Source organism: Mauremys mutica, chromosome 5, assembly GCF_020497125.1.
Source record: "Mauremys mutica isolate MM-2020 ecotype Southern chromosome 5, ASM2049712v1, whole genome shotgun sequence".
NCBI lineage: Eukaryota > Metazoa > Chordata > Testudines > Geoemydidae > Mauremys > Mauremys mutica.
Window position 1 is genome coordinate 81,386,672 of NC_059076.1, and position 25,763 is coordinate 81,412,434.

The 25,763-nt window shown below is 42.1% G+C and overlaps 1 protein-coding gene across 1 annotated transcript in view; it reads left to right on the forward strand.

The window, feature by feature from the left end:
• TENM3 (teneurin transmembrane protein 3) overlaps positions 1 to 25,763 on the forward strand; it is a 1,686,859-nt gene that overhangs the window by 828,410 nt on the left and 832,686 nt on the right. The window lies entirely within an intron of this gene.

The window sequence follows — 25,763 nt, forward strand, 5'->3', positions numbered from 1 at the left end:
TAATCCTGAATCTTATGAGCATTGAAGCCAGTGAGGAAAGCTGATGACAACTTGGCTGTAAGGAATACTGATGGCTTCTCCAATAATCCCTCACTTTGACTATTAATGTTAGGACACTATAGAAATTTGGTCAACTTTCCTAAATGCAAAACCAGACTTTTAAAGATGAACCTTAAAGAAAAAGAGAAAACAGGAGTGTCTGTAAAATATTAAAACAGGAAAATTGCCTTAAAATGTGGTGTGTCTTAAGCAACTAGGAGACCATCATTAACAGAGCGACTAGGTTGTGATAATAAGAAGGAAAAAGAACTTTAAACACCAAAGAGATTTTAAAATCTCTCATTGAAATATTCACAGTAAAATCTTTCATAATAGAGACCAAAACGAAAATGACATGCTATGAAATGATGGAGTGCAATGAATCATATTAGTAAGGTTGCATGAGTGAATGGAAGAATTTTGAGAAGGAGAACAGGAGCAAGCTGCTCAAATGCATATGGTTGGAGAGGAGCACAAATCCTGATCTCCATCTGTGCATAAAGTAGAAAAACAGATGGTTAACCTTCAGCTTTGCTTCCCCACTCCTTTGCAGAGATGCTCAGAGGAAGGTGGTGAGGCAGGACTGAACATAGCACACCAATTACATTCCTCAGGAGAAAGAAAGGAAAGGTTAGAAGGATATCTCCATAGAGAACAGGAGGAAACAATGTCTTGAAGGAAGGGGCATTTCATACCCATTCACTTTAGGACCCTGATGATAGCCAGGGCCGGCTCTAGACCCCAGCGCGCCAAGCGCGGAATTTTCCCGGCAGGGCGGCAGGCGGGTCCGGTGTACCTTCCGCAGTCATGCCTGCGGAAGCTCCACCGGAGCCGCGGACCAACTGCAAGAGGTCCCGCGGAGCCACGGGACCGGCGCCCGGCAGCGCGCCCCCTGCGGCGTGCTGCCCTGCTTGGGGCGGCCAAATTCTTAGAGCCACCCCTGATGATAGCATATGTCTACACTGCAGTAAAACCTGGCTCATGTCGCCTGACTTAGGCTTGTGGGGCTTCAGCTGCAGGGCTATAAAATTGCAGTGTAGATATACAGGCTTGGGTTGGAACCTTGGCTCTGGGATCCTCCCCGCTTGGAGTCCCAGAGCTTGAGCTCCCACCTGAGTCCAAATGTCTACAGTGCAATTTTATAGTCCCACATGCCTGAGTCAGTTGTCATGGCTCACCCATGGATATTTTATTGCAGTGTACACATACCTGTAATGGTTAAGGAAGCACTCTGAAGTTAGGCTGGTAGGAATAGAAGGCCCTGTTTGCTTATTAACTCTAGGAGCATTCAGGTCAACCCCAGTCTGCTTTGCCTTCTGGAAACATCTAGTTCACACTAGACCTCTTCAGAGACTTTACACAGATGTTACAATTGAAAGGTAGCAATTACTTTGTCATCTCATTTGCATAGTCACTGTACCATAGTAAGATGATACATATTCTAACAGCCCACTGTGAGGATTTCTGGCTAGGGTATTTTGTTTTCTATCTTGTAAATATTATATTCTGTACACCATGAGGATAGCTTTAAGGAGGAATGTGGGCCACCTAAAAAACTATTTTGCTATTTCACTTGGTGAATCACTCTGCCTACTTACAAATAGATATTGAACTTTACCAAAACCAGCAAACGTAGTGGCCTGCTGCTCCCATTGATTTCGATAAAGATTGAATTTTTCCCCATCCAAATTGTTCTTACTTCCTTGAACGTGTTTGTATTGAGTTAAGTGATAAACTGTCACAAGAGTGCTGAACATTTTAGCTATTTCTTGAATAATAATTTTGGAAATATTACTTTTAAATAAATATTTCTCAGTACATTTGGTAGGTAAGCACTTCTTTAGTCTGATTCTGCCTAGCATAAATGAGGAATGTGAGTATTGTTTATATAGATCTGTTAGTATGCTGAGTGACTGTTATGCTTTGTATAGTCATCTGTTATAGCATGTATGGATTATTCATTGTGATTTTATATACCTCTGCTGCTTTTATATTAACTACAATGTTACCTTCTGAAAACATACATGATCCTGAAATTATGAGAAACCTCAGAGGCACTTGGAAAGTACATGAAGATGCAGCCTCAGAGCAACTGTCTCAGCACTTACTCTGCATGTGAGAGAGAATATCAGCATGCCTTGATAGGCAGAATCAGCAACACTAGCCACTCCCTCCATTTCCTTGTACATCAAAGGGAGGCAAGTTATGGATACTCACACTGGTGTGTGTGTTCCTTCTCCCATTCTAGCATACCCAAAAAGGGCCAATCAAAAACTGGCTCTTAGAAAATAAGACACAACAAAAACAAATGTTTATATCCCGTTTGTTTATTGCAAGCTATTCTATTTTAAAATCCTGGAAAAAAAATACCTTATCTTTGAAATGTTTGGCTGATTTCTGCATCAACTGTTTGTTTCAATGTGAAGACACTGTAAAGTAAATCTGTAATAGTCCTTTGAGCAATACCTGGGAATGGGGTGGGATGTGGTGAAATAAGAGGGAAGTTCCTACATACATTCATCCTGGTTCAGTTTCCTAACTTGAAATAACAATATGTACCTCTGTGATGGGGTTTGCTCAACACTGTGGCACCTTCTGCCGGCTGTCCCAGAGATTAGTTCTGCTAGCCAGTGCACCCTTTTTTGACCGTGTCTTGCCACTTCTGCTCCAGGACCATGCCATTCCTGGACTGCAGCGTCCTCTTCATGGCACAGCTCTGGCTGAGTCATGCTCTGTTCTCACCTCTTCCAGGAGAACCGCAGTCCGCTGTCCAGCCACTTCCCTCAGTGGCAACTGCAGCCAGTTGTCTGGCCACTTCCTCCTTGGCTTTGTTTGGGAGGGGACCTGGGTCCACCCATGACCCTGGGTCCAGCCCAGAGACCTGTAGATAGCCACCACTTGCTGCGTCTCCTCCGACTGCTCAGTTCATTTCCCTGGCAACTTCCCCATGGCTCCCAGTACTCTCTTCGCCCTTGTCTCAGGGCCTCACCCCTGCTGCAGCCAACCTAGAGCAATCTTTAACTCCCCCCAGGTCGCTGCTAGCAGCATTGTTCTGTCCAGTGTGTTGGCACTCCTTCCTCCTGTTAGGAGCATGAGCTTATTGAAACTGCTCTACCCTGCAGTACTTCTTATATGGGCCAGCCCAGCTCTAATTGGATGCCCCTCACAGCCTCTTTCTAATTGACTTTCTCCTGTGCAGCCACCCTAGGGTTCTATTAATCACTTATGGGTCAGATGCCCCATCACAACTTCTAACAAACAACAAAATGTGTGCTTCCATCTTTTGTTCTTCTGTGCTGAAACAAGTTATTGACATGACCCACTTCCAATTTATTCTGAGGAAAAATATCTGGATCCTGACCTCTTCCTAGTCTAAGACATTTTGGATGCATTCCTCTTCCTGCAAATACCAGAAGTACCTCAGTGTTGTCCACCGGGTTATAGTGATTGGTCACACTCCACCATCACTTCAGACTATCTGGTTCTAATTATGCACACAGAACAGTGATTCAGTACTTCCATATTATCTGTTACCATCCCACCTTTTAAAACCAAATTCTGGAACAGTAGTGAGCTGTATTCTTCCCTGACACTCCTATATTTAGGAGGTAGGTTTTCTTTTCAGGGATTGTTCTGGAGAATGAGATCACTGCTAAGCTTCTTCCATCTGTTTGTTCTCCCCTTCCTCAGCTCAGCACAACTAGACAAACACCACACACAGAAGGCCAGGAGGAATTGTTCAATCTGTGAGACCCTCTTAGGAATCACAGATTGTGACACAGGTAATCAATTCTTACTTTCCCAGAGGAATGGACTTGTAGATGGCTTGTTCTGGCCTCTGCATTCCCCCACTCTCTCCCCCTCCAGCTGAGACTCTTCTAGAGAAACCTCTTCCAGGGTGGGTCAGTAATTTAACAGACTCAGATAAATGGACAGTCCTTCCCAATAAAGGACTCTTTAGAGATAAATCCAACCCCTCTGCCTCAAATACTTGGTTCAATCCACCTTAAAAAGAAGAAACTTCTGGCTCCCAACCCAGCTTCTTAAGTGGGTAATCAAGTCACTTGGCAAAGAACATGGCATTCTTTTGGGCTCTCCCTCTTCCCAAGAAAAAGATTTGGGATCACTTAGGGTATTTCCTTACATTTCCACGGTTTATTTTTCCAGTTATGAGAAACTGGGACTTAAAGCCTGCCCTCCCCAACATGGTGGGGCAGAAGTCATCCCAAGAAAGACAATAATCAAGTAACAAATTTTCCATGTTAAGACTGAAATAAAAAGTAAAGACAAAGAATGAAGGAATTAGCAGGGAGTCTAAATTTAAAACAGTGACCTTCTACTTAGGCAGCAGCTGTTCTGCCAGATGATTTGACAGCTAATTGGAGTTCTATTGCCGTTATTCTTAAACACTGCAAACATCACCTGTTTTAATTAAGGGTCATTGCTGATTAAATAAACACTCAACCCACTTTTTATGAATTATTTTCATAATAAATTCAAGCATATTAAAGATCTGGAAATGCATTCATTATTAAAACATTTGACAACTGTCTGTTATGATTGCAGCAAAATAGTCCCTTTAATTCCTGACTGTTTAGTTACTACTTTGCATAAGCTTTAAATTTTATATGGGTCCCAAATGACTGTCAGAAACAGCAAGTAAAGGAACTCTTACATTAGGCGAAGGCTAGAGAGTAGTTTTAATCAGTAAATAAACTGTGTTGATGTTACAGATGTTCTCTCTTTAGAATGAAAGCTTCTCAGAGCAAGCCCCTATCTTCTTAATGTAAAGCTATATATATATATGACAGATATGTATGATGCTGAATAAAATAACAAATGGGCATTTGCCTTCAGATTATCATTCTGTTGCTCCAGGGTCTGTCTTGACTCTTCCTGGTTACCGTGTGCCCAAACAGTTACACCAGGCAAAAATACTCTTTACCATCTGCAGCTGGCCAGGAGACTCCACCCTTTCTAAGGGACTTAGTCCTGTCCATGGCGATACATACAATTTTTAAATTGCAGATTCTGAACATTTTCAATTCACACTTTCTTATAATTTAAAAAAAAAGAGACAGAGAGACTTTTCCACCCAACACCCATCCGTCCTTAAATATTTCCCCCCAGCGAGTTGCAGAATCTTCACCTAGTAATATCAGAACCAGTGAGAACATAGCTTGACTTTCTGGTTCCACATAGATTTTAGAGGTCTGGTAATGATCAAAAGAGATGTTAAATACTAAGTTTAACTATACCAACAGAGCATCTTTTTAGGCCTAAATATGTAGCTGTTATACAATTTACGTGAGTGACAATTGTGTGTGTGCTTTTACATATATACACACGTGCGCACACACACACAAAATCCACTCAACGTATAAGTTATTGCAGTTTGGTTTTGTATGTTACCTTACACTTTAACCAGAAGTGAATTTAGTGTGGTAAATGCTGGTATTGCAGCAAACTCTGTGCTGCCATTTAACATACAAATCTTTTCAAATTAGCATCCTTGTTTTGAATGAACATAATGTTATGTTTCCTGCATTCAAGGTTCCATTATTGGTTTAAAATTAAAAGTCCAGTTCCTCCTGACCAAACTCTTTCTTCCTCTTAAAACAAGTTTTCTGCCTGTCTTCCCTCCTCCCCCAGCACACACTCGCTCACTCTCACTCTCTCTCTCTCTCTCTCTCTCTCTTCCCAAAAATGATTTCTCTAGAATTAAATCCAGAGCATTATTGCTTACATTACAGTTACTTCTCCAGGATCTACAAATAACCAGTCCAAAGGTAATGCTTCTAGACCCTTAGCATAACAGCTGGGAATCTAAAAATGTTTGCTCCTTTTATAAAGCTCTTATTCTGGCAGATTGACTGATATAATCTTTCCTTCTATTATCAGCCATCCTGAGGAATAATATTATACCATGGTCATTTTCTCTCTGCCACAAATGCTAGAGCACTTTTCCATGTAAACTATCTACACATAGTGCTTAGGGGTTCCATCTCATGGTGATGAGTCTAATAGGATTTTCCTCCAGAAAACTTGTAGGTAATCAGACAAGACAACTTTCAAATTGTTTTTAGCTTTATCTTGGCCTCAGCTATATCCTGGCAACCTTTTAGTATTTTATTTTACTTTTGTGTATTTTACCCACTGAATTCATATGGCATTTTCCATTTTTGATAGAATCACTGAAGCCGTCTTTGCAGATTGCTATCCATTAGATCCACTTTGAATGTGAGGTTCATCCTCAAGATATCAGTTTGTTCATTTATGACTCCAGAATGGCGTAGCTACCTGAATCCTGTTCAGTTTAAAGTCTTTTTTTCCCCTATATGAGCTGTGTATTTATTGAGGAAAAATTCCATACTGGTGAGGAAGATGATGTTGATGCTCATGCCAAGAAATTTGTCACAATGTATTTATTTTTCTCACCTTTTAATATGTGGGGTTCTAGCTGTATTACTGAAACGGCTTAATGGATGAAACATTTGAAAGCTTAAGGATTCTCCAAAATCTCCTTTGTAGTTCTGCTGGGCTTTTTTCCTGATCCCCAGATCTAAACAGGATTTTTAGTCTGTTAATCTGACATTAATGAATTAGGTTATTTAAAGTATAATGGGCTAATGGGGTAGAGAGCAGCACATTTGCCAAATGTAGCAACAATTGACCAGGTTTTATGGCATTAAAGAGTCTTTTATGGAGTCCCCATATAAATGTTCTCCAATTGATGTATCGTCAGCATTTGTGTGTTTTGAATAATGATGCCACATTCTGGGCTCAGAGGGGAAATCCCACATAAAATATTCTCAGTTGCAACAACAACTTGTGTGATTAATGAATGTTCTGGATTTAATACAGTTTTACTGTTGGGAACACATTGTTTTATGAGGTATACTATGGTTTCCCTTTCCTCACTTGTCTTCAATGCAGTCCACACACCATATAGAGTTCAGACTCACCCTCTTCCTGTGATTTGGTGTCAACGCAGCAATTAACAATGATATAAAGTTAATTTCAAACTGTCTCCTCAAACTTGGGTACTCTAGCAGCCTCTCTTACATATGCTAGTGTGATAATGAGTCAGCTGCCTGAGTCAGCAGAGCATAGAGTGTTAGTTAGCAGAATCAACAATTGCCAACAGAGACAAGTGGTTCAAGCAAGCACTACCAGACTATTACATTTTTCATAAGAAAGAAGGAAAGGGGGAAGAGAATGTAAAAAGCTGTGCTGGATGCAAAAGGAAATAGCACAGTCGTCAACTAAGCTGCCAACATATGTCCTGGGGAATTGATCCCAAGACTTTTTGCTTTAAAAGCACAACCCTCTCTAATACAAAAGAATATCCAGCAGCTGTCATTAGTACTACAACAGTGGTTCTCAAACTTTTGTATTGGTGACCCCTTTCACACAGCAAGCCTATGAATGCGACCCCTTTCATAAATTAAAGACACTTTTTTTTATATTTAACACTATCATAAATGCTGGAGGCAAAGCAGAGTTTGGGGGAGGCAACTCACAACCCCCATGTAATAACCTCGCAACCTCCCATGTAATAACCTTGCAACCTGCTGAGGGGTCACAACCCCCAGTTTGAGAACCCCTGTATTACAAATTTATTAACTCTTACTAGGCCAGCTGTTAACTCTTCAATCTGATTTTTAGCTCATGGATGGCAGTGCTACATATATGCAGTAGTCAATGCATATGAACCTCAGCTGATATAAATTAGTTGAGCTCCACTGAAGTCAATGAAGCCGCTCTAATTTACACCAACTAAGAATATAGTCTTACAAGTGTAGATCAAAAGAATGGCATTGCCTCTAGCTCTTCTAAAAATAATGTGTAATTAACCTGTTGCATTAATAGGACCCCCTTCACCAACTGCAGTGGTGGAATGTCTTGGATGGGGAAGTATCACACACTACATCCCTGCCCAGGTCTTGTAAATGAGTAGTGTCCAAATGCCCAGATAGGATATGCACTAATGAAGGATGATTGCAACAGTACCTATGTCCCTCAGCAGGTTCAAGCCAAAATATTACAATGTTCTTCAACTAGAGGCAAGGCAGAAGAGAGTGGATTGTTGACTTTGGCTATGCATTCCTCCAATTAAACACTTGAACAGTCCCACATTATGACACATACAGATAAGATGGACTAGTTCTGAATCATTCCAGGATCGATGTCACAGAAGGGGAGATCCATATACAGCTTTGGAAAAGTAAACACCAAAAATTAGTGAATGCCATCTTGATAATAGATAAACCATAAAGAGTAGGCTAGAGCAAAAATCACCTTTTTTCCTAGTGTAGACATACTCTCAGGAAACCACCAGTCTGGTAGCTGAATCAGTGGTTGCAAATAAATGGGGAAGAGGAAGTACAGAGAAAAAGTAAATGAAAAGCAAAACTAAGAATTGCAAAGTGAGGAAAGCAGACAGTCAAGAAGCAAATAAACAAAACAAAAAACTCTCACCCAGCCAAACAAAAACTCCAGAGCTGGGAAAAGGAGGGAGAATGGCTATAAGACAGGTGAGGCTGTGACAATGACCATGCACATCATAAAGATAAATGTGTGATGGATCCAAGGCACACAAAAATGAGCTCAAACCCAAAAGGGTCAGGAATCAATATTTTAGAGAACTTGATGACTCTTTATTATCCCATTTTATTAGCTGTCAGAGGGAAATTCTGTGAATTCCTGTTATTGAAAGTCTTTGGGTATGTCTACAGTACGAAATTAGGTTGAATTTATAGAAGTCGTTTTTTTAGAAATCGTTTTATACAGTTGATTGTGCGTTTCCCCACACAAAATGATCTAAGTGCATTAAGTCGGCGGACTGCATCCACAGTACTGAGGGTAGCATTTACTTCCAGAGCATTGCACTGTGGATAGCTGTGAGTAGCTATCCCACAGTTCCTGCAGTCTCTGCTGCCCATCTCTGTGTTGAGATCCCAATGCCTGATGGGGCAAAAACAGTGTTGCGGGTGGTTCTGGGTACATGTCATCAGGCCCCCCTCTCCCTCCCTCCCTCCATGAAAGCAACGACAGACAATCGTTTTGCACCTTTTTTTCCTGTGTTACCTGAGCAGACGCCATACCACGGCAAGCATGGAGCCCGCTCAGCTCACCATCACTGTACATCTCCTGGGTGCTGGCAGACGTGGGACTGCATTGCTATACAGCAGCAGTTCATTGCCTTTTGGCAGCAGACGGTGCATTACGATTGGTAGCCATCATCGTCGTACTCCTGGGTGCTCTTTTAGCCGACCTCGGTGAGGTCAGTCAGGGGTGCCTGGGCAGACATGGGTGTGACTCAGCCAGGTCATTCCCATTTTCTGCCGAGCACCCAGGAGATGACGATGGCTAGCAGTAGTACTGCACTGTCTTCTCACAAGCAGTCAGGAGATGATGATGGCTAGCAATCATAATGCAGCATCTACTGCCCACCCAGGAGATGACGATGGCTAGCAGTCGTACTGCACCATCTGCTGCCAGACTAAGATGTAAAAGATCAATGGAGTGGATCAAAACAAAAAATTGACCCGATTTGTTTTGTGAAATCAACGGCCTGCTAAACCCAGGGTTTTGAGTTCAATCCTTGAGGGGGCCATTCGGTGTGACAGTTGTTTGTGTTTCTCCTTGATGCAAAGCCACACCTTTTGTTGATTTTAATTCCCTGTAAGCCATGTCATCAGTCGCCCCTCCCTCTGTCAGAGCAACGGCAGATAATTGTTTTGCGCCTTTTTTCAGTGCAGAACCAGAAGCTGCAAAAGCAAAACCAGGCAAGGAGGCAATGGCAGCGCGGTGACGAGAGTGATGAGGACATAGACATGAACATAGACTTCTCACAAAGTATGGGCCGGGCAATGTGCACATCATGCTGATGAGCTCTGCATGGTCACCTGTGCTGATCAGCTCACCACGCTGACCAAACAGGAAATGAGATTCAAAAGTTCACGGGCCTTTTCCTGTCTACCTGGCCAGTGCATCTGAGTTGAGAGTGCTGTCCAGAGCGGTCACAATGGAGCACTCTGGGATGGCTCCCGGAGGCCAATACTGTCGAATTGCGTCCACACTACCCCAAATTCGACCTGGCAAGGCCAATTTCAGCACTAATCTCCTCGTCGGAAGTGGAGTAAAGAAATCGATTTAAAGAGCCCTTTAAGTCGGAAAAAAGGGCTTAGTCGTGTGGACGGGTCCAGGCTTAAATCGAGGTAACGCTGCTAAATTCGACCTAAAGTTGTAGGCCTTTGTAAATTATTTAAAAATGACTTAAAAATATTTTAAACAGAATGTTGATATCTATATTAAGAGTAAGTGAAAGTTTTGGAATATAAGATAGTCATAGAATCTGTTATTTGATTTGCAATATCCTTTATACTTCTCTACAACTTTATTTTCCTTTTGGTTCACTGAAATTTAAAATGGTTTACATTTTTGTGTACTTTTTTGGCGTACTTTTTTAGAGTTCTCTCTAATGAGAAAAAAATCATTAAAAAATGTAATTACATTGCATCCTTGTTAAAACAATGTCCTTTGGAGCTAAATACTTTGAATAGGATAAAGGGTTATTTGTAATCATGGCTATTAGGCAGATAGGATTTGTGGGGTGGCAAATTTGTTAACATTTAAATTAATATTTCAATTAATTTATTGCACATTTGCATAGCTTTCATTATTGTTTATTTTCATTCAAGCCAATCATCATCATCATCATCACACTCTCAGGCTTCTCTCTATAACAATCTTTCCTTCATTTCCAATATCCAGCCACCCACACTAGAGACATCCAACTCCTCAAAATCTCAGTCAAATGTATAACCTTAATTCTGACCTCAGCAAAATCAATCTAATGTACTTTTAGGCCTGTATTATAAATTTATATATTGTGTTATAACTACCATTAAAATCTGAGGTTGAAACTAAGGTTTGTGTGTAGGAATAAAATTTTGAAGAATTGAGTATGTGCATCTTGCTGCATCAGAGAACAGAAATTCTCTATGGAGATCCAGTCCTCCTCCAAAGGCATCTGTGATTTAAAAAAAATGTTTGTTGTGAAAATGTCTAACTTTTTCAGCCATTTTTGAGAAAACAAAACTGGCAGAAAATATACTTTTGCTACCATAATAAAAAGTTGCAACCATTTATTTTTTCAACAACTCTGACTATTCACTCAGCAAGAGTAAAGAAAACATCTCATGATTTGGCATAGAAATAAGTTGGGTCTGTGGTGTAAATCTGTTTTGATTTGGCTGAGTTACAAGAGTTTTATAAACATACTTTGTTCATGCACCCTATTTTTATTTATTTATTTATTTACAACAGTAAGGGGCTTTTACAAATATCACTCAAAGTTTTTTTTGGTATTATGCATATGTACTCGACAGAAGTTGAAAGGAATTTTAGATCATACTGTGTATTTTTAAATGTTCAATAAGAATAGCTTCCTGATTCTTAAGTACCTAGATTTTTCAACCTCCTCTGTCAATTTAATTTTTGTATGAAATGACTGATAATTTAGAGCCATTTTGTGCCTGGCCCGGGCATAGATAAGCACCTGGGAAAGACTAGAGAAGTCCTCCTCTCCTCTTCAGCAAGGGCCAGATCCAGTTGCCTTTCCTGTGCTCTCCTGAATGTAGGTACTACTCTCTGCTACCTGAAAAGGGCAGAGAGGAAGCAGGGCTATGGCTCTTCTTCTCCACACTGGCTAGTGGAGTTGGATGAATATTACAACCTTCTGGGGTGTGGTTCTCTGAGCACTCGCTCTATATATACTCGTTGCGGGGGACTCCCAAAGGCTTTGTCTCTCCTAAAGCTCCCCTCAGGACAGGAGGCTTCATATTACCCTCATGGCAGACCTCTAGTTTAAGTTCAAGCAAGTACTCTTGTAAGTAAGTACATATTTACATTGGTATAACTAAGCAGAAACTGGCTCAAAGGGAAGAGGCTGAAAGGAAGCCTGAGCCTGGCCCAAAGCATAGCAATGAGTAGGGGAGTAGAAGGAGCCAAGACCACAAGTGTAAAGACACGTGCCAAGCTCTTTGTAATTTTCACAAATTGCCCATAGTAATAAAAGAAACCTCACCAAAAATACTCCTGGAGGTAGGTTGTTGTTTTGCTTCTACATTTATTAACTTGTCTTAACTTGTGTTAACAAAACACAGTACGGTGAAAAATATTTTTCAAGTAATTCTTTAATTGTTTAAATAAAATGTTAGAACAAGTAATCTTGTTTCATCCCAGTAGCCCCCCAATTGGAATTTCATTCCAACCTGAGGGAAACAAGCCAAGTAGTGTCAATACCCCTTAGCCATTTCCTGGTTATGCAGTATCAGGGTTTTTAAGAAGAACTGAATCCCAACTCAGGTTTCATTCATTATAAATGTAGGCATACATGTTGAAATGTGTGCACACAAGTATACTCTTACTTGTAGTCAACTGAGGGGCAGAGATCCCTGAATAAACATACAACCTCCTGTCATTTTGTGTACAACCCTGAAATAGTGATTTCGGTGCATATGTGCCTAAGACGGAAATTTTGAGTACTGTCATTTAAAAATGTGGACCTTTATATCTTTGTTATATCTTTATATCTTTGTTATAAGTTGATGGTCACAGATTTAATTTGTATTTTCCCATGGAATTAATGGGACAATTTTTCAAAATTGGGTGCTTAAGATTAGGTACCCAAATCCATATTTAAACACATAAATTAAAGTGACCTAATTCTCTGATGTGTGATTTAAACCATAAGCTCTTTGGGGCCTGGACTGATCTTCCTCTTCCCAGGCATGTTCCAGAAACTCACTGTGATGGTTTGCCCCCCTTTAAGGTGCCACCTTATGTACTGGGATACCGCTGAGCCTGCCTGTTCTACCAGCCTGGACCCCCTTTACCCTGTCTTGCTGAGCCAGACTCCTAAGCCTCCTCTAGCACACACACAGGCAGGACCACACCCAGCTTCAGAAAGACACAAACACAGATCAGCTCTGGGAAGACTCAATTTAAGGGACTTGCCCAGCACTCAGGTGCCCACCTCCCTTGGAGTGCAGACCCAAAGGTATATTGTTTTGCACTGTACAGAAATTGCTGCACAGTGCAAGCTCCTAAAAATTCTCCCCCTCCCTCGATGTGAAGAGAGATATGCACAGCTTCTTGTCTCCCCCTCCCTGACCCCCCCACCATATGGATTGCAAAAACTGAGTTTAATAATAAGCAGAAACAAGTTTATTAACCATAAAAGGTAGATTTAAGTGATTATAAGGGACAGAGCCATCCCTAGGGTACAGCAAATTGGGGTGGCTGCTCCAGGCCCTGTGCTTTGGGGGGCCCACAGGAGGCAGGCGGGGAGGTGACCATGAGATGGTTGAGTTCAGGATCCTGACAAAAGGAAGAAAGGAGAGTAGCAAATTACGGACCCTGGACTTCAGAAAAGCAGACTTTGACTCCCTCCGGGAACTGATGGGCAGGATCCTCTGGGAGGCTAATATGAAGGGGAAAGGAGTCCAGGAAAGCTGGCTGTATTTTAATGAAGCTTTATTGAGGGCACAGGAACAATCCATCCTGATGTGCAGAAAGAATCGCAAATATGGCAGGCGACCAGCTTGGCTTAACAGTGAAATCTTTGGTGAGTTTAAACTCAAAAAGGAAGCTTACAAGAAATGGAAATTTGGACATGACTAGGGAGGAGTATAAAAATATTGCTAGAGCAAGCAGGGGTGTAATCAGGAAGGCCAAGGCACAACTTGAGTTGCAGCTAGCAAGGGATGTGAAGGGTAACAAGAAGGATTTCTACAGGTATGTTAGCAACAAGGTGGTCAGGGAAATGGGGGAGGCAACATAGTGACAGATGATGTGGAAAAAGCTGAAGTTCTCAGTGCTTTTTTTTGCCTCAGTCTTCACAGACAAGGTCAGCTCCCAGACTACTGCACTGGGCAACACAGTATGGGGAGTGTTTTACCCGGGGTTGTTTTAACCCAAAGCTCTTGGTAACTTTTACTCTGTGCGAGGTGGTATTAGGAAATAAATCAAGGGAGACACGGCCGTCCGACCGATAGATGGCTGACACAAACAGGACAACACAAGAGTGCTTTTACTTAAAGCTAAACTTTATTTAGTCTCAAGCACTTACACATGTCCGCAACGGGTTGTGGAACACCCCCAACCCTCGATAATTACCGAAGCTGAGCGTGGCTTTCGAGTGGCACTGTGACAGGCTTCAGCTGGCCAAGCTTCCGTCTGCCAGTGGAGACCCGAAGATGCGTCCAGAGGCAGCGTCTCTGCAGAGCCCCTCCTGAGAAGTCCAATTACCTCAAACTTTTTCCCCTTATTTATACATTAGTAATACAATGACATATCCCTTAAAGAAAACTTGCTAAGCAAGCAGGGTTAAAAGGTCAGACACCTTAGGATTGCCAATTAACCAGAGAGATTTTTTTTCAGAGTGTCCATGCCTTTGGGCCCTGACAAATATTTCTGGGGGCACATATAAACAGACTTCTTGTTTTTCTACAATACGTGCATCAGCAATTTTAACACTCTTAGCAGGAAGGGTGAGGGGTCTAGCTGTCCTGTCTGTGGCACCCGAAACCCCCGCCCCTCCTGTCTGGTTGCACTGAGGCCGCTGCATGACCAATTTACGACCTGCTGACTTAGCTATTTTTGTTATCAATAAGCAAGAATGGTTGAGTATGACCTGTTAACTTGACTACTGTTAGCAATACACAATAGTGGTTTAGGCACTTCACTGGTTTGCCAAAATCTCCCTGAACAGGAGGAGGTGAGCAGCCCTCAGTGGTGAAAGAACAGGTTAAGGATTATTTAAAAAACCTGGACATGCACAAGTCCATGCGTCCAGACCTAATGCATTGAAGAGTTCTGAGGGAGTTGGCTGATGTGATTGCATAGCCATTGGCCATTATCTTTGAAAATTCATGGTGATTGCGGGAGGTCCAGGACAATTGGGAAAAGACAAATATAGTGCACATATTTAAAAAAGGGAAGAAAGAGAACCCGGGGAACTACAGACTGGTCAGCCTCACTTCAGTCCCTGGCAAAATCATGGAGCAGGTCCTCAAGGAATCCATTTTGAAGCACTTGAAGGAGAGGAAGATGATCAAGAATAGTCAACATGGATTCACCAAGGGCAAGTCATGCCCGACCAACCTGATTGCCTTCTATGATGAGATAACTGGCTCTGTGAGTATGGGGAAAGTGGTGGATGTGATATATCTTGACTTTAGCAAAGCTTTTGATACTGTCTCCCACAGTATTTCTTGCCAGCAAGTTAAAAAAGTACAGGTTAGATGAATGGACTATAAGGTGGATAGAAAGCTGGCTAGATTGTCAGGCTCAATGGCTTGTGATCAATGGCTCAATGTCTAGTTGGCAGCCAGTATCAAATGGAGTCAGTCCTTGGGCCAGTTTTGTTCAACATCTTTATTAATGATCTGGATGATGGGCTTAATTGCACCCTCAGCAAGTTCACAGATGACACTAAGCTGGGGGAAGAAGTAGATAAACTGGAGGGTAGGGATAGGGTCCAGAGTGACCTAGACAAATTGGAGGATTGGGCCAAAAGAAATCTGATGAGGTTCAACAAGGACAAGTGCAGAGTTCTACACTTAGGAAGGAAGAAGCCCATGCACCATTACAGGCTGGGGACCGACTGGCTAAGCAGCAGTTCTGCAGAAAAGGACCTGGGGATTACAGTGGATGAGAAGCTGGATATGAGTCAGCAGTGTGCCCTTGTGGCCAAGAAGGCCAATGGCATGTTGGGCTGTATTAGTAGGAGCATTGCCAGCAGATCGAGAGAAGTGATTATTCCCCTCTATTCGGCACTGGTGAGGCCATACCTGGAGTACTGTGTCCAATTTTGGTCCCCCCGCCCCACAGAAGGGATATGGACAAATTGGAGAGTCCAGTGGAGGGTAATGAAAATGATTAGGGGGATAAGGCACATGATTTACGAGGAGAGGCTGAGGAAACTGGGGTTATTTAGTCTGCAGAAGAGAAAAGTGATGGGGGAAGTGATAGAAGCCTTCAACTAGCTGAAGGGGGGGTTCCAAAGAGGATGGAGCTTGGCTGTTCTCAGTGGTGGCAGATAACAGAACAAGGATCAATGGTCTCAAGTTGAAGGAGGTCTAGGTTGGATTTAGGAAAAACTATTTCACTAGGAGGGTGGTGAAGCACTGGAATGGGTTACCTAAGGAGGTGGTGGCATCTCCATCCTTAGAGGCTTTTAAGGCCTGGCTTGACAAAGCCCTGGCTGGGATGATTTAGTTGGTGTTGGTCCTGCTTTGAGCAGGGGGTTGGACTAGTTTACCACCTGAGTCTTTTCCAACTCTAATATTGTATGATTCTACATGAGAACCTCCCCCCAGCATCTCCTGCCAGCCAGTGAGGCTCACCAATCAGTACCTCCACCTCCCTCTCAGCACCTACCATGGATCAGATATTTTGCCTGTGGAATCAGGAGGCACTGGGGGGGAGGGGAGAGGATCGAGGGCGCAGTGCGCTCGGGGGAGGGGGTGGATCTGGGCAGGGAAGAGACAGAGGGGTGGAACTGGGGTGGGAAGAAGCAGGGCAGGGGTGGGGCCTTGGGAGTAGGGGTGGAGTGGGGGTGGGGCCTGGGCGGAGCCAGAAGGTGCATCTCCTGACAGATTAGAAACTCGGCACCTATGTCCCAGGCCCTGCACCCCCATAGGGACGGCCTGATAATAGATAGCAAACAGAACAATACAGATTACTAAGCAAATAAAACAAAACACGCACACTAAGCTTGATTCACTAAAGAAACAGGTTACAAAAGATAATTTCTCACCCTAAATGTTGATTTAGGGAGGATGCAGACTTTCTGTAGCTTAGAGGTCCAGTTATTTCTCTTTACAGACTCCTCTGTCTCAGTCTGGACTCAGCCCTTACTTTTGTCTCTTCAAGTGTTTTTAGCAGTCTTTCTTCTTGAGTGGGAAGCCAGTGGACAAGAGTCAAGATCAACCTCCTTCCCAGCCCTTAAAAAGGATTTACCTAAAGTGGGAATCCTTTGTTTGATCCCTATCTGCCTACAGTGGAAAAGTACCAACAGTGTCCAAGGGGGGTGTTTTGCATCAGTTGACATCACCTGACCTTGTAGTGTCATAGCTATGTCCCAGGGCGCCTCTCAGGAAGAAGAGAGATTAGTATCTTCAGAGTTCTATTGTCCTCCTTAAATGGGTCGTTCAGAAGGATTACCTACTGTCTGGTGAGCATTCCCCCCAAGTACACACCGTTGTAATTGTTACATAGTCAATATTCCTGACTTTAGATATAAAAATGATACATGCATACAAATTGAATAATCCCATTCAGTAAATCATAAACTTTCCAGTGATATCTTACATGAGCCATCTTGCATAAAATATATCTTAGTTATGCCATATTCATATCATAACCATATTTCTGTGAAGAGTATGGGGTGTATTCTCACACTCACCTGGAATCTAAGCTTTGATAACAAATAAAATAAGTAAATAATCTAGCCCTGGGTGTCAAAGCACAAACAGCGGTAAAACAGAATGTCTTCCAAAGTAAGCATGTGTTTGCACATAGGGAGGCTCTTCTGCCACCCCAACAGCACATTTGGTGTCAGAAGAGCCTCACAACTACCAACCCAGGAAAGCCTACAATGGTAGGATGCTCCCAGACACCGAGGGAGTGTTGGTGTGAAGCCTCCATTCAAGAGTTTCTGCCAGGGTGGGAAGGAGGGGAAGAAGTTGTTCTTCAGTCCAATTGGGAGCGTTCTGCTGTTCAGCCATCTAGTTCCTTGGGTCTAGACCTGGAGAAATGAAGCCTCAGCCCCTTGCTTCCCTACAGTGGATTCAGTGTGTAGAGCCAGTGTAACCCACACACCTACTGGGTGTGGTGTTCTGTCCCATCTAGTGGCACCAAGACCACTTAGAGAGAGAGGTAAAATGAGTCTGATCCACACCCTTCACTAAGAGCAAGTTGGCTTTTAGCTCATGCAGTAGAGGCTCATACTTTTAGCTTCAGAGGTCCCAGGTTCAATCCTGCCCCCTGACAACCAGGGTTTGTTGGCATTACACCAGCATTAATTTATTTGGAAGGGTTGGATATCATTTTTTAAATGTATTGTGGGTGTGAAAGCTGCACACCATTAATTTGCTGGGTGTGATTGCCCAGCATTGTTTGATTTCCTTGAGGGAGCAGATAGATTCAATTGAATGGAGTGGCTAGATAGAGAAGAGGGATGGCATTAATTTGGAGCTGAGCTGAGCCTGCTGGAGACCAGGATCATCAGACCCAAATGTATCATTGGTTTCTAACCCTGGGCAGGAAGGACTGTGGCTTGAGAAGGGGCATGGGATAGGGTATCCAGTGTATTTCAGCTTGGCAAAAAGCCTTTGTCTTTGGGCTTGTAGATTTTTGAAGCCCTATATGTGATATGCTACAGTTAACCCTTGAGTTGTCTCTGTTTTTTACTGTCAGTCATACTAAAGTGGTGAGTGTAAATAAGGCATCTGTAGGGGAATGGATAATGTTTTTATTGCTTTCCAATAAGTCTAGTCAATGTTCTGGCTTTTACTCCTCAGTCTATTTGGTGGTTATTACTCTTTCATATTTAAAAATCATTTTATTTGGAATATTAGTTCTTTAATATTGGGAAGCCTCTTATCTTCATCCTCTAATCCTAAACTAGGACGTTACAGAGGGAAATGTCCTTGGGTCATTTTTGATAATTTTTATTTAAATATCAGGAGCTTGTAAGTGTTAGTTGAAAGAACATATGTGTTCAAGGACTTCCACCATCATGCTGTTCGCCTTTGTAGGTAAGCTGGTATATTCTGACTCTCTAGATTGTGGCACTGCGGTTGTAAGGAAAACCCTTTGCAGAAGGCATTAGCTTAACTCCATTCATTCATTTTAAGGGTGGCACAGACTCAAAATGAGAAACAAATGGATTAATTATTCCACTACATATATACCAGAGATGAATTTAATATATTTGCCACTGACATTTATTTCTTCTTTTCATTGCTCCTGGCATTTTGTGCATTAGAAACATTCAGCAATGAAATGAAGATGACCATTTTATTTTAGTGTTTGAATTCAGATTTACTATAAGGAGTTAAAATCAAAAGGAGACAATTTTGCTCTCTATGGTGATATCTACATCTAAGCATACTAAAATGTTAAAGTATTTGAGACTGCCTCCAAAGCTAGAGGTCTAATCTTTTTAATTGGTTAATACAGGATTTTAAATTAATTGCAGAAAAAACAGTGAAGCATGCGTACTGCCTTGCACTGAATGAATACTATGGTTGACTGGGCATCCACATTATTTTAAGATAAAGGTAGTATCATCTCAGGGACATCAATCACATCTTTCTATGTATTTGTATAGTACCTTGCATAAGAAGGCACCAATCCTGATTGAGGTGTCCGGGTGCTATCACAATGCAGATAACAAGTATTGACAAAATCAACAAAGCTGAAGAAAGGTTGTTTTCTATTGTTTTGAAGTATAGAAATGCAATCCATTATCTGTTTTTCTGACTATTGATGCCTTTTTTCATGTAAATACTACACTGTACAAAGCACCATGCTGGAGGAGTTCCTGATAGCATTGCCCTGCCACAGATACTGCTTTAGGCTTGGCTTGCCAAGTAGATCTGAAAGCAGTGCAGTTCATGGATAAAAGGAAGGATGAATCTACTGCTTTAAATTTTAAAACATATGCCAGCAAAACATGAAAATTAGTAAGTACCCCATGTTACTTAATTTATTCAATTATATATTGATTATATTAGATACATTAGTAGGAGTTTCAGGTTAATATACTCTGTTAGGGTTCATAGGCCTTTATATGCCAGTTTAATAGAATGTAGAACATATGTTAAGTTGAAACATGCGAGAATCAGAGTATGCAGTCTAAGATGACAACACAACTGTAGTCTGTGAAGCAATAACCAAAAAGTTATAAAATTCACATTATAACTTGTCTGTTTAATTAACTGTCTTTTATTTTGAGATCTTGCTTCACTCATTAACCCAGTGTCACTAAGACTGCCTGCCATATTTCATTTGATCTAAATTTTTATTGTGTTCAGTTTGTTTTATTGTGTTCAGTTTGTTTGTTTTTTAGCATCATATTTGATATCCCTCCTGCAGGCTGACTTATGCTGAATGTCCTTTCCTATGATAGAGAGTGCTCCCTTGAGCCAATATGAATAAAATCCGGAAAAGTGTGGAAGAACTACTCAAAAGTACTTTGACTAGTGAGCACGCTGCATACACTTCAAATGTTCATTCTCCTACAGTCTGCTGCAATAAACTTGGATTGGAGACAGTATATATTTAGTCTGGGGTTTTTCTGCTCCTTTCCTTATTACAATGCATGAGGCTTTGCGTTACCTGGTGTTTGTAGATGTACATAACATACTAATGTTAAAGGCAAGCTGCGGTGCCAAATGTCTTTCTAGAAAGTGCAATAAAGACAGTAAAACCTTTCAAATTCCCACTTTCATAGATTCATAGGCTCTAGGACTGGAAGGGACCTCGAGAGGTCATCGAGTCCAGTCCCCTGCCCTCATGGCAGGACCAAATACTGTCTAGACCATCCCTGATAGACATTTATCTAACCCACTCTTAAATATCTCCAGAGATGGAGATTCCACAACCTCCCTAGGCAGTTTATTCCAATGTTTAACCAGCCTGACAGTTAGGAACTTTTTCCTAATGTCCAACCTAAACCTCCCTTGCTGCAGTTTAAGCCCATTGCTTCTTGTTCTATCCTTAGAGGCCAAGATGAACACGTTTTCTCCCACCTCCTTATGGCACCCTTTTAGATATCTGAAAACTGCTATCATGTCCCCTCCCAGTCTTCTCTTTTCCAAACTAAACAAACCCAATTCTTTCAGCCTTCCTTCATAGGTCATGTTTTCTAGACCTTTAATCATTCTTGTTGCTCTTCTCTGGACCCTCTCCAATTTCTCCACATCTTTCTTGAAATGTGGTGCCCAGAACTGGACACAATACTCCAGCTGATGCCTGGCCAGCGCAGAGTAGAGCTGAAGAATGACTTCTCGTGTCTTGCTCACAACACACCTGTTAATGCATCCCAGAATCACGTTTGCTTTTTTTGCAACAGCATCACACTGTTGACTCATATTTAGCTTGTGGTCCACTATAACCCCTAGATCCCTTTCTGCCATACTCCTTCCTTGACAGTCTCTTCCCATTCCTTCCACTTAGGAAGGAACAATCAGTTTCACACATACAGAATGATCTGTGAGAGTGAGGGATCATCTTTCAGGATAGGTTGTAGATCTTCGATGATGCACTGGAGAGGTTTTAGTTGGGGGCTGAAGGTGACAGCTAGTGACAAAGTCATAATCAGAAATATAACTTTTGCTGTTACTTTATGCACAAATATGTTGGGCTACATTTTTAATGTAAGGAAGGGAATTTATAAGTCTTCTATTGTTAAGGAAATTATATGTTTAATTGATTGGGCTGACATGTTACCCCACTATTGGAAGGGTGGACAGTTTTTGACCTTGTTTGTTATATTAAGGGGAATCTTCTTTGCAACAAAGTGTTTGAACTCTCATAATAGCAATCCCTGCTCTCTGTTTACCACCTTTGATTCCCCCACTGCCCTGCTCCCTTTTGTTGCCAAATATTTCAAGAGGTTAATAAAATCCAACCCAATCTCTCCTTTTTTCCTTTGCCCCCGTACACTTTCTCCTCCTTCTCCCCTGTGACTAATACCAAAGGTTCTGTTCTAACTGTTCCACTAATGCTCATGGCCTCATGTCCCCTGGTCTCATGACCCTCCATGCTCCAATCCTCCCTCAACTTTCTCTTCAGTCTCTCTCTCATCTGATTCCATCCCCTCACAATATAGCCACAGTCTTCTGAAAAAGAACCCCAAGCACTTTTGACTGTACATCCTTGGCTTTCCTGACTGTTTTTGTCTTACCTCTTTTGTAATTCTTTCAATTTGTTCTCCATCTCTTTCAGTGCAGGACTTCAGGGGTTTGTCCCTTGCCTACTTCTAGTTTGACTCTGTACCATTTCTCTAGGTGATCTCATTGACACATGGTTATACACCAATACTTAACAAATCTTCTTCTTTACTTCTAACTCACCTTGACCTATCCTCCTTATTGGTCTGCTTTTCTGACATCTGTTCCTGATGTCTTGCTGTCAGTTTAATATGACCAATATCAAGATCCTTACATTCTCTCTAAAAGTCCTCCACTTTCCTCCATTCTCTGTCACCGCTAGTAGCATCACCATCGTCCCCCGCCCCCAGTAACCTGGCTCACAATCTGGGTGTCAGCTGTAACCCTGCCCCCACTCTACAACTGTACATCCAGACTATATCCAAATCTTTCAGTTTCTTCCTCTGTAACATCTCTAAGATCTGACCTTTGCTTTTGGCCCACATCACCAAAACTTTCACCTGAACCTCTGTCATCTCTTGCCTGGATTACTGCATCCTCCTCTCTTAGGCCTTCCTGACACCTATTTTTATCTCACTCACTGTGGCTAAAATCATCTTCCTGTCCTGTTGCTCTGACCGTGTAGCCATCTCCAGCCTCCTGGAGTGCATCTACCGGCTTCCTTTCATCCAGCACATCAAATATAGCCTTTTTCTTCTTATCTGTAAGGCGCTGCACAGCTTAACTCTCCCTACTTATCCGCTCTTCTATCTCATCAAATAACCGTGTTAACCTCTACCACTCATTGATCTATTTCTACCAGAAGCACCTTCATGCTTTTTTTTTCTATGCTGCCCCATATGCATGGCATATACTCCTTGAACTAGTTGTAAAACCACTTTCCTCTCCTCCTTCAAGCCCCTCTTCAATACTTGCTCCATAGTGATGCCTGCAATAAGACACCAATTGATAATAGCTAGATAATTGCCCAATCTGTGTTTATATCTGAGTTAAAAAATAAATAAATAAAAACACCACAAAAAGTACTGTGCACTTCACTACTGTTACCGTATGCTAACATACTTTTTTTTTCCTGTTTCCATTGTCTTCTTTCCTACTCTTTGTTGTACCTACTTGTTGGGTCTTATTCATAGATTCATATTCATTCTTGTCCTATGTCTGATTTTAAGCTCTTGGAGTGGCACTGTCTTCCATCTCTGTTTTTGTACAATGCTTAGCATAAGGGGTCCCAACCTGATTAAGGCTTCCAGGTGCTACTGTAATCCTACAATTTTCATTCCTCCAGGTATAACCTAACCATTTTCATTCCATAACTTCCTGTCCTATCCATTTCTGTTTCATCCCTCTCCGGAGTTATTCATCTGTGATTTTTGCTTCTGGCCATCTGATATAGAGGATTTGTGTAAGGCAACTGTTGATGAAAACTTCATCACCATATAGGAAAACCGACTTCACAATGCAGGGCCGCCCAGAGGATTCCGGGGGCCCGGGGTCTTCGGCGGTGGGGGGCCCTTCCATTCCAGGACCCGCCGTCGAAGTGCCCCGAAGACCCGCAGCGGGGGCCCCCCCGCCACCGAATTACCGCCGAAGCGGGACCCACCTCCGAAGTGCAGCCCGGTCTTCGGCGGTAATTCGGCGGCGGGGGGTCCCCCACCGCGGGTCTTCGGGGCACTTCGGCAGCGGGTCCCGGAACGGAAGGGCCCCCCGCCGCCAAATTACCGCTGAAGACCGAGCTGAACTTCGGCAGCGGGTCCCCGCTCCGTCTTCAGCGGTAATTCGCCAGCGGGGGGTCCTTCCGCCCCGGAGCGGAAGGACCCCCCGCCGGCGAAGACCGGGAGCGAAGAAGCTCCTGCGCCCGGCCCCGCAAGAGTTTTCCGGGCCCCCCGGAGCGAGTGAGGGACCCCGCTCCAGGGGCCCCAAAAAACTCTGGTGGGGGCCCCTGTGGGGCTCGGGGCCTGGGGCAAATTGCCCCTCTTGTCCCCCCCTCTGGGCGGCCCTGTCACAATGGTGGCAAATATTCAAAGTTGAGTTTGGAAGGCAAGATTTCTGTTTCTCCAGATTGGTTTTAGAGTTGTTACATGCCACAACTACTACAAATATAATAATGATGTAACTATTCAATTCACATTAGGGATGAATTTGGTCCATTGTATCCGATTAATACCATGGCAACATGGTCAGGAAGCTACTGTCTCTAGTAATAGTGTGATGATTTGCACCTTAAGCCGCTATTTTGAATTTATACAGAGCATTAGCTGCTAGCCTTATTATGTTTTAATTATCAGCCCAAAGTGTATACGCTTGGGTTAAATGTGAACATGTGATTCTGCCTGATTTACATTGGGTTACTTGATTGCCAGGTATGGGTCGCTTCACCAGCACATTGAATTTAAAGGGGGTACTGATCTAGTTCTCAAACCTCTGTGGAGAAAAATGGGAATACAAAGCAAAAAGCCAGTTAAACATTAAGCTGTTGTACAGTGGGTAGAAAAGAGTGAAATGCTTTGCCTCAGTGCCTAGGACTTGAACTGTTGTTAAGAGGGTTGTAAATGTTAACAATCATTACATATTGTCATTTTGTTTTCAGGATTATCATGATTTAACAATTTTAGAGTAGTGTATTAAACTTAAATCCCTACTACATTAGGAAGAAATCAATGCTTTATCAGAGGTTTCATTATAAACCAAGTAGTAGATAACCATACTATTATTCTTGTTTAAGATAAGCTAAGTCTTTTAACTGTTTTCAGTCCAATGCAATCGAGCTTGTCCTGGTAGAGTGGCAGCAAAGCCATATGTCTTCTGTTGACTTGGACTCAAGCACAGATTTGGGATTCCAGGACCTATGTACAGTGGAATGCTGAGAACAGTGGCAAGCACAATATATTTAAAGATTCTCAGTGCCCCAGTTGTTCACTGTCAAAGAAACTGCTCATCAAAACTTCCAACCAAACCTGTATCTTTACAGTCAATATTATTTCATCTCCATGCCCTGTTACAACAATCATGACCATCAGCCAACATCTTTGCCTTTCATGGCAATTCACCGAAAGCTGTCTTTTCAGCTGAAATATTCACTGGGGTGGCAAATACATTATGAAACTGACAGGTTTGAAAGTTAGATACATAGATTTTTACTGAAATATTAAATAGGAGAGAGAGAAGTGAATTTCAATGCAAAAATACAGCTGTTCAACAGATTAAAATATTTAAATTAGTTAAGCTAAAGTCAGGTTGAAGTAAACTGGGCAAAAGTGGCTTTATTATTCTGATATATTTACACTAGCCTATTATGCTGGATTTTAATCTGAATCATATCTCCCCACAGAGGTCTGATTCTGAACCCAAACCAACTCTTCATATTTTTAACTTCTCCTTGAATTTTTTCCTGACCCTTCCATACTGCTTTCTCCTACAAATTGTCATTCTCTTTCCTCCAACTGAATTTCTACACTATGATCACTTCTTATGCAAGATCGTTCCTAAACACGGGTTTCTTAGTTGCTACATTTGTGATAAAAATGCTGGCCCAAATGAGTCCTTGAGTTATTCCCCAGCTCTGTCATTCACACTGATGTCTGTTTCTGTTTCCCCCTCACTACACTTGTTGCTGAGGCTGCCAGTGCAGAGCATTAAAATGTTGTAATGTAGTGCTATCAGAATATCAGAGCTAAACATTTTAAATCAATAAAAATGTTGCATATCAAACGATTATAGAAAATAATTATCACAACTGCTACATGATTATGA